The following is a 9,646-nucleotide window of genomic DNA, read 5'->3' as shown; positions in this document are numbered from 1 at the left end:
TAGCAATTATAATTAAAATCTAAATAAAAATATAATAAATATAATAAGTGAGAAATAGGCCACTGAATCTAATCAGTAAGGATTTTTAGTGAAAATCAGTGAAATTTCACTGCTGGAAATTTAGAGAAAATGGATATTTTTTTAAATGACATTATTTTAATCAAATAACACGCTTACACTGTTAAAAATTTCTGTTGGAAACTTCCATTACATGTATTGGAAGTTTATTTCCGGAACGTAAGGTCGCTACAATACATAATGTTGTAATTTCCAAATGCTGGCATTGGTATGCAACCTCACATGTACTGAAATTTTACAATGCAATTGAAGAAATTTGTGAAATTCACGGAATTTACGAAATTTAAGGAACTCACAGAATTCATAATACGCTCGGAATTCACGGATTTCGTGGTATTAGCGGATTTTACAGAATTCACGACATTCAAGGAATTCACGGTATCACGGAGTACAAAGAATTCACGAGATTCAAAGAATTCACGGAATTTACGTAATTCAAATAATTCATGGAATTCACGGAATTCAACGAGTTCAATTAATTCACGCAATTTACGGAATTAAAAAAAACAGGAAATTAACAGAATTTTCGGAATTGACGGGATTCGCGAAATTCAAGAAAATTAGGAAATTCATGGATTTCGCGGAAATTACGGAATTCATAGAATTCACGGAATGTATGGAATTCATGGACTTCCGCGAATTTCTTGAATTCCATAAATTCCGTGTATTCCTCGAATTTCGTGAATTTCTTTATTTCCATGAATTCTGAGAATTCCATTTATTCCTGGAATTCTATGAATTCCGCGAATTTATGAATTCCGTGAATTATTCGAATTCCATAAATTAAGCGTATTGAATTCCATTAATTCCGTGGTTTTCTTGTGCATAATTTTTGTACAAACACTCTAATATAAGTATTGGAATGCTGGACGGTGACTTCACGATTTACAACACTTACAATACATGTATTGTAATTTCGTCATTCCAATACCCTGATTTAAATTTTACCTGTTGTGTAAAAAAAAACAAGAAGCATATTTTTTGGCCATTTTTTGTTGAATCTGGAGATTTTTTTGTCATAAAACCGAATTTTCGCTATTTTCACGGAAACAGCGAAAAATTGAAGATAAAAGTTTGCACATATAGAAAAGTTCTAGATATGGTAAAAATTCAAAAGTTTAAAAAAACTAACGTTTTTCGTGCTACTTGTAATTATATCAAAAAACACATTTTTTTAATCTCCTAAATAAATAGCTGAGACGATAGAAAACTATCGAAATAATTTTTTTAAATTGAAAATCCATGTAGATAATAATACGGAAAATACTCAAACTTTGAAGAGGTCATTTCAGGAGCCAAATTATTTTTTAAAATCTTCAAAAATATTTGATTACGGAAAAAAATTAACAAACGAAAATTTTCTTAATTTAAAAACTTGAACTGTACCGGGGACGTTTTATATTTCTGTTCCTTCTTTAGATTTTTTGTACAAACGTCCTCGGTGTAGTGCCAATTGTTTAATTCGGAAAAATCTCGCTGATTAATTTATTATTATATGTATTTTTTCATTATTAAACATTTTTCAAGTTTTTAAAAATAATTTCACTATAGTTATTTTTTATCGTTCCCTTTTTTTATTTAAGAGGTTTTTAAGAAATATTTTTTTATATATGTGATTTTGATTAACATGATAACCGAAAGTTTTGTCAGATTCTCACAATTTTTTTAGTTATTTCTGAACTTTTTTTAGTTTTTCATATAGATATTTCTTCAATATATTTAGTTTTTTTACATTCTAATCATTTATGATTGAGAAAGTATTAGAATTGACACCACAGTTTTTCAACGGATCTCCACGTTTTGAGACTCGCTGAATCCAAAAATCAAGTTTTTACAAAGGCGTCTGTCCGTATGTCCGGCCGTCCGTCCGTAAACACGATAACTTTCGAAAAATAGCGAATCTAATCGATCTTTGGCACACTTTTTTAGGGCCTAAAAGAAAGGATGAGTTCGTTAACCAGCGGATATTTATAGTATTAAAAAAACGAACAATTTATTCCTATGACTTTTTTCGATGAAAACAAAATTCTCAGAGTCATAGCATTTAAAAAATGTTTGAAATCAAAATTTTAAGCCAAAAGCGCGATATTAAAAAAAGTCAAGAGTAGAAAAATATTGCTTTTTGAAAGCCTTAAAAGATTATAATAAATTTTTGGATTTTTTTGGGAAAATCGAAAATTCAAATTTTTATTACACAAAAAATAATGAAAAATAAAAAATGACGTTTTGTAGTCAAACTATACAGGATACGAAAGAAGATGAATTAACAAAAATCGTGATGCCAAATTTGTTGTGAATCACTTTTTGATAGGACATGTAGTTTTGTTTTTAATCATAAAAATGACATTAAAAATAAAAATGAAAAATTTGTGGAAAAATGACAAACATTACGAAAAAAAATTGATAGAAAAGCTATTGACCTAAAAAAGAGATACAAGTTTTTAATAATTTAGTATTAGAATTGCCTGAAATTTGACACCACAACTTGAAAATTTTAAACCAAACGACGAAAAATATGAAAAAAGTCTCAAAGAGAAATTATAGCTGTTGAAAAACCCTACAAAATATTTCAACCATTTTCCACTAGGACTCGTAATTTTGTTTTTATTTATCGTAAGTAATATGCAGAAAATCGAAACTTCCACTATTACGCCAAAAGACGCGAGATTAGTAAAAATATAAAAGAAGACTTGTCGGATATTTTGCTCTATCCATAAAAAATAATAAAGAAACAAAAACCCTATTATTAGCATTTCAACTCGAGATAGAGAAAAATGTCTGAAAAAAGTGTTGTAGTTTTTATTTATTTTAAGGTGGTTCAGAAAATATCCATTTACAACTGTCCGTCAAAAATCGAGCGCGCAGAGCGAGTTTTACGATGAGAATGTGTGTACCTCCAAGCCAACAGAAATTTGAGAAAATTAATCTTTAACTATACTTAATTAAGTAGAAAATTCAGAATATGAAGACGCATATATAAATACTGTGATCTAAAAATGAAATCATTGAAGCATTCCAAATGTTAAGAATAAAAATCCGACCGCGAAGCGCGGATCCAACAGATGCGTGCCCCAGGCGCGCTCAAAATTGCGAGCGAAGCGAACCACGCGTGTTGCGTGCCCCGAGAATGTGCCTGCGAAGCGGGCAGATTTTTAATTATTAAAAATATGTTTTTATTTATATAATTGTGAAAAATACAAAAATCGGAATTTTTGTCGGTTAAATTTTTTTTTTAAGTTATTAAAAATATATTTTTCACTTGCATAGTTTTATTGTAAACTCTACATAAAACCAGAATTTTAGAAAAAGTTGATTTATTTTAATATTATTTTGGGTTTAAAGTCTTTCTAAAAATAAAACTTTTTTATTTTGTAGAATTTTATATTCCTGGAATATTCGTTAGAAATATACATTTTCGCAATTTTTTTGTTAATTTTAGGATAATATAAGGACATTACACTATTAATTGGATATGGACTAAACCTTCTTCGAGGCCGAGATAATTTTTTCCCCTGAAAGTATATAGTCTCAATAGATTCATAGATATCAGGGCTCTCCTCCACCGAAAATTATAATTTTCGAATTTTTCTCGTAAACGATGCAAGAAATCACAAAAAAGAGAGAAGCGTTTTTTTGAAGAACCTGTGCAGATCTTGTGCAAAATAAAATAAAAAAAAACATTGTCATCTTTCGTTGTTTCCGAGAAAAATGCGAAAATTTGATTATATGAAAAAATTATATTGGCTACAAAAATGGTTTAGTCCGCATAAAACTCACAGAATGTCTTTCTTATAGAAGGCTAAATTAAAAAAAAATGAATAAAAATATAAGTTTGGGTTTTTTGTTATAATTGACTTTTTATACTTTCAAACAAGCCGTCATCACTTTCTTAATTTTGAACTTTTAAACAAAATTTCTAACCTATTTTCTGAGTGAAAATTTGCAAATATTTCAGAACTAATTTTAAATTAATTAGATAATAATAATTGTTTTTTAATTTTTATCATACCTGTAAATTATGATAAGTTATTATTTATTGGAATCAATGACGCGGCAAGTGAATTTTGAGAATATTTTTCGTTTTAGTTATTTTTCAATTCCCTAAATAATTTATATGTGTATCAACTTTGCTTTTAATTCCAAATCATGATAAATTCGTATTTTCTGGAAATAATGATGTTTAGGAATCATATTATTGTTGACGTTTTTCAAGTTTATAAAAAAATTTCCGGTTGTTTAAATGTTTTCCCTACAAATTATGAAAATTTAATATGTTTTTCCTTGATGATCCATTGCATTACAAATGATACTCATCCAAGCATGTTAACGGATTAAAATAATGCAAGTTTGAAAACAAAATTTCACTAATTATTATAGCTTTAACAGACTCCTATTGGTACTTTAGTTCTTAATTATAAATTTTATAATAGATAACCCTGACGAGAAGAATAGTGGAATAGAACTATAAATTAATTAATAAACAAAAAATATAGATAACAAAAATAATTAAATTTTTATTTAAGAATCTGATTTTTATAACAAAAATTTTAGAATCAAATTGACATCTATGAAACTTTTCTGGGACTAAATGTTTTATCTTCATAAAACATCATTTTTAAATACTTCCCAATTTTATTCAAATAAAAAAAGTTGTCATATATAAATAGTCATAATTCTTATCTACAAATTATATTAACAATTTCGTTATATTGGTATTTTCGTCTAGAAAAATAATATTTATTACTAAAACCTGCTTTGAATGACTTTATGTTGTTGTCTAGCTGGAAAGGTTCACTCTAGTTCATAATTGTATTTGTCATTGACAATTTATATAAACAATTGCGTTTTATTTTTATATCCTTAAAGAAAAAATACTGTTTTTTTACGCAAACATTCTACCAAAAACGTTATGATTTTATCTGATTGGAAACATTAATTTTAAATCAACATTTTTCATCGTTATTAACAAATTATATAAATCATTTGTTTATATTCGTGTTTTAGTAGAGAAAAACGTTTTTTACGCATTATTGCTTTTAGTACTAATTATTAGTATTAGGCCTTTTATGAATGCAGATGTTAAAAAAAAGTTTGAAAGAAGTGTTTCTTGACACTTTTTTGTTTCCAAAAATGCGATTATTAAATAATTTGTGTATGTACAATTCGTTAATAACAATTGAATTTTTTGACTTATGTTAGAAAATTGTTGAATCAGAGTAATTTTTTTTATCAAAATAACATCATAAAGTCATTCGCAGAACGTTTAGTGAAATGATGAATATGTATTAAAAAATTGTTATTACAAAAGAGATGGGAAAAATTTTGTTATGAAGAATTAATATTTACTTTCAGAAACTTTGAATGATAGATTTATATTTTTTCCTCAATTTTGTTTATAACAATAGAATTTTTGTCTAAACACATTATTATTACTATATTTGTGTCTGTGCAAAATACTAATAATTTCTAGTGTACTTTGCTTGTTTACACGAACAGATAAAATACATATTGGGAAATGATATTTTTCTTGTATTACTTATTAACAAAACTTTTTACACAAATCATGCAAAAAATGCGCGTTGTGTCCGACACTGTGCATTGGGTCGTTGTAATACACTTGTTCCATCGAGTTCGAGCACCATTGTTGTTTTTTTCTATCAGTTAATTTTCTCACATTAATTTCACTTTCATCTCCAGGCCAAATTGCTCTAGATGATCTAATTGTACTTCAATTTTTTTAGTAATTTAAAATTTTTTTATGTGTATTTTGCATTGTTTTAACATTTTTTTACACTTTCACTGTTTGGTCAATAAAATTATGTCCGTCTCAAGATATTTAAGGAATATATTCAATAGTAATAATTATTATTCAATGACTTTTGCTATATGGGTATATTTGTTTAAAAATTCTTATGGAGCATTTTGCAATATTATAGAGTGATAAATTTTGGTTTCCACTTTAAATAATTTACTAAGAAAGTAAGAAATTCACTTTCTCTGTAAAGAATGATGGCTCTTACATGTTCTGATTTGATGTCAGAGTGAATCTTCTCTTTCTCTGAAAACCTCTACTGGTCTTTAAAAACAAATGAGTTATTAAATTTCACACGCTTAATAGTCAATAGGATAAGACAGTGATACAATGATAATTTTAGATTTCTTGTTATAGAAAAATAGCAAAATTTATCTGTAAAGAATGCTGCTTCTTATTTCTTCACAGAAGATTAATAAAACGACTGGACGTTCTAATTCATAAGCATTGATCAGTTAAGCACTGACCTCAACATTATTAACAAGGTGGATGTGTAATTATGCATCTGAAAGATTTATCTAAAAAAAAAATGTTGCGGAATGTGCATCTGTATTCCAAGTATGAGTGAAAGTCAGTAGTTTATATCATTTGGCTGCAAATTGGTACTTTAGATTTCAGATTGAATGGTAAATCGTGAAGGAAGAAGTTGGTATCATGAGGTGATAATCTTGAATGTGATTATACGTCTTTATATTCGAGAAGCGTCTTTCAATTACATATCATTTTATGAAAAATGAACTTAACGGCTCTAAGAATATATGTTAAATTGACAATTATAACAATGTTTTCTTCTGTCTGACGGGATAAAGATATCTATTTTTTTTCCTTTTGTTGAAAATGGATTTTGACCATTTGTAGAAGTGCAAGAAGACTAAGAAAGTGAATGAAAAAACAAGTGATTTCAAGTGCCTCGCTTATTCAAGACTTACATGAGAGTGGAAGTGAGAGATCAGAAAGCTCGCGTGACTGGTAGATCCTCACGGTCTTAAAACGGAAAGGTAACTGACTGTTTCAAGTGTTCACTATACACCTCGCAAACCCATGAGGAACCTCCTACCTATTCCTTTTTCTTTTACACTCTCAGACAGTGTGTAACAGGTCATATACGATTTAGGAACCTTCCAGACCGGATACAAATATTTGGGCACAAGTTACAACACAACTGCTTATTGTTACGGATCTTGCAGTTTATAGTCTACATGATGTTCGGATTGACAACATAATCGTCCTTATTCCCACACTTGTTTGCATATCATTACATTCATTGTATGCAAAAAAATGGTAACGGAAGAGAACATTTTTTAAGAAGGGATCGGTTCGCTTGGATTAGGTAAAACGTTTAGTAAGTTTAAGTAAAACGTTTAGTTACCTTCTATTAACTCTTTTCGTAGATTATTAATTTTGACCAAGTTTGTTGTTTTTCTTGCGTTTCTTGATATCTCGACTCAAAAACCACCTACAATCGAAACACGTGTAAATTATTATCACTCGGACAGAAACTCTATTATATATTAACTTTGGGGTGCATTTCCGGTGGTAACACTCTTTTAAATGCCTGTGTTAATTGCTATGATGCTATGATAATGTTGCTTTGATCATAATTCCTTTGGACAGCTATTCTTATATCTCTGTTCTAGCTAAACTTATAATGTGTATTGACTATATGATAGCCCTGGTAATGTTAAAATGGTGAAATAAGTCCAAAGATAGTCACATTGGCTGATCCAGGGATCTTCCTAAATTCCTTCGTTCGTTTCCAGCATTCATAAGGATGGTAACGGAAGATACCACTTTTTAAAGATATATTAAATTCAAGAAATCTGTTCGCTTAGACTAGATAAAACATTTAATTAGTTAAAGGAAAACGTTTAGTTACGTTATATAAACTTTTCTCTGACATCAGTAATTTTGACCCAGTTGCTAAGTTCCAGAATTTATTATTTTCCACAGATGTGTATACTTTCATTGCCTTTAAATAAGGGAAACATTTACTTCATGTGGAAATGCATAAACTTACAGTAGCCAATTTTCCGTCTGGTATAAAAAATATTTATATCTGAATTCGGCAAAATGCATATGGAGGCCAAGTTCATTTTTTTTCCTCGCGTTTCTTGATACCTCAATTTAAAAACTGCCTACAATCGAAACACCTATAAATTATTCTTATCTGGACACAAACTCTATTTAATATTAACATTGGGTGCATTTTAATAAGTCTAAATATATTTAATTTCGCTGATCCACTGATCCTTCTAAATGCGTTCGTTCATTCGGAATTTAGGTTCTACTGATCAACATTTTTTTCCGTGAAAAAAAAAACCAAGGCAACAAGAGGATAATATCAAATGTACCAAAATTTGACAGGTATTAATTATTTTTCGTAAGTAGTATAATCAGCATTTTCTTTTTCCATATGACGAAATAGAATATATGTGTATATAAGTAAGGGTGAAATTGTGAAAAAAGATAATGAAGGATCGGTATCAGGAAGTTGAACTGCTGTAGCAGTGTTTATAGTGTACATAGGCTATCAAGGTAGATTTCTGATCATTGAAGAGAAAGTTTAATGCCATTGGTGCATTTTATTGTTCAAGATCTTATTCATTCATATACTAATTATTTAATTGAATAAAAAGGTATTTTATCAGGGCGGCCTTAAGTCAGGGTAAACCTGGAAATCAGGAGAAAGTCGGGGAATTTTATTGCCTTAGGAAAGGTAGGAAAAAGTTAGGGACTTTGAAAAAAATGTACAAATTTACAGGAATTTCTATAAGAGGCGTTTTAAACGATTGTCAAGGATAATAAATGGCAAGTTTTTAATTTTTAATTTGAAATTGTTTTATTCCGTTTACAAAAAATTTGGTGGAAAAAATGTTACTACGATTTTTATAATATTAAGATTCTGGTATTTTAATATCAATGGTCGGGAAAAAATCAAGGAATTTTAAAAATTAAGTTTTGCGGTCACATTGATACAACATTCTTGTAATTCTATTTATAATTTTTTTGCATTTGCTTATTTCTGACAATGATATTTTTAGTTAAAAATTATTTGATTTCATTTAAAATTGAACCTATTAAGTTAAGAATCATTATTTTTAGTAGGAAGTCATCTTTTTGGATGAAAATGAAACTATTTGGCTGGAAATTTAACTATTTCTTGGTTGAAACTTAGTCTATTTTTTTTTAAATTTGTCTTTTTGGTTAAAAATGCACTTTCTTCAGTAGAAATTTAATCTATTTTAGATACAAAAGAAACTATATGGTGAACAATTAATATAATTTGGCTGAGGATTTAACTATTTTGTTGAACATTCATGTTTTTGTTGAATTTAACTGGTTTTCATTTGAATGTAGAGTCGATAGGTATACGTGAGATACCAAATTACAAAGTCAGACTTTAATTAGTGTAAATTCAAATATTTGAAAATATTTCTGTTTAAAATTTTGCCAAAATTATCTTTTTGACTTTCAACTCTAAATCGCTCCCTGCTTAAACCAACGGAAATTGATTGATTTCAGATTTCTCGTCATTCGTTTCTAGTTTGAAAGTTTAACTATTTCCCCGAAGTTTCCTTTTTTTTGTTAGAAATGCAATTGTTGGGTTGAAATTTTACTTTTTTGTGGAAAATGGTGTTTTCATTTGTTAAAAATTAATTTTCTTGGCTGAAAATTGATTTTTTCTCATATTTGATTAAAAATTCAATTAGTTGTTTTGAAAATTAATCCATTTTGTGAAAAATACGTGTTTTCAAC

At 28.3% G+C, this 9,646-nt stretch overlaps 2 protein-coding genes across 3 annotated transcripts in view; one reads left to right on the top strand and one right to left on the bottom strand.

Annotated features, from left to right (window-relative positions):
• The window catches only part of LOC117176830, a 28,161-nt gene extending 21,254 nt beyond the window's left edge, over positions 1 to 6,907 (bottom strand). The window contains exon 1 of the mRNA XM_033367167.1: positions 6,820 to 6,907. The gene's annotated coding sequence lies outside the window, so the exon portion shown is untranslated. The remainder of the gene's footprint in view (positions 1 to 6,819) is intronic.
• The window catches only part of LOC117176829, a 223,115-nt gene that overhangs the window by 127,509 nt on the left and 85,960 nt on the right, over positions 1 to 9,646 (top strand). The gene's annotated exons all lie outside the window — the stretch shown is intronic.

This window comes from Belonocnema kinseyi, chromosome 7 (assembly GCF_010883055.1).
Source record: "Belonocnema kinseyi isolate 2016_QV_RU_SX_M_011 chromosome 7, B_treatae_v1, whole genome shotgun sequence".
Lineage (NCBI taxonomy): Eukaryota > Metazoa > Arthropoda > Insecta > Hymenoptera > Cynipidae > Belonocnema > Belonocnema kinseyi.
The sequence above is the reverse complement of the archived record's forward strand: the minus strand, read 5'-3'. Positions and strand labels throughout refer to the sequence as shown.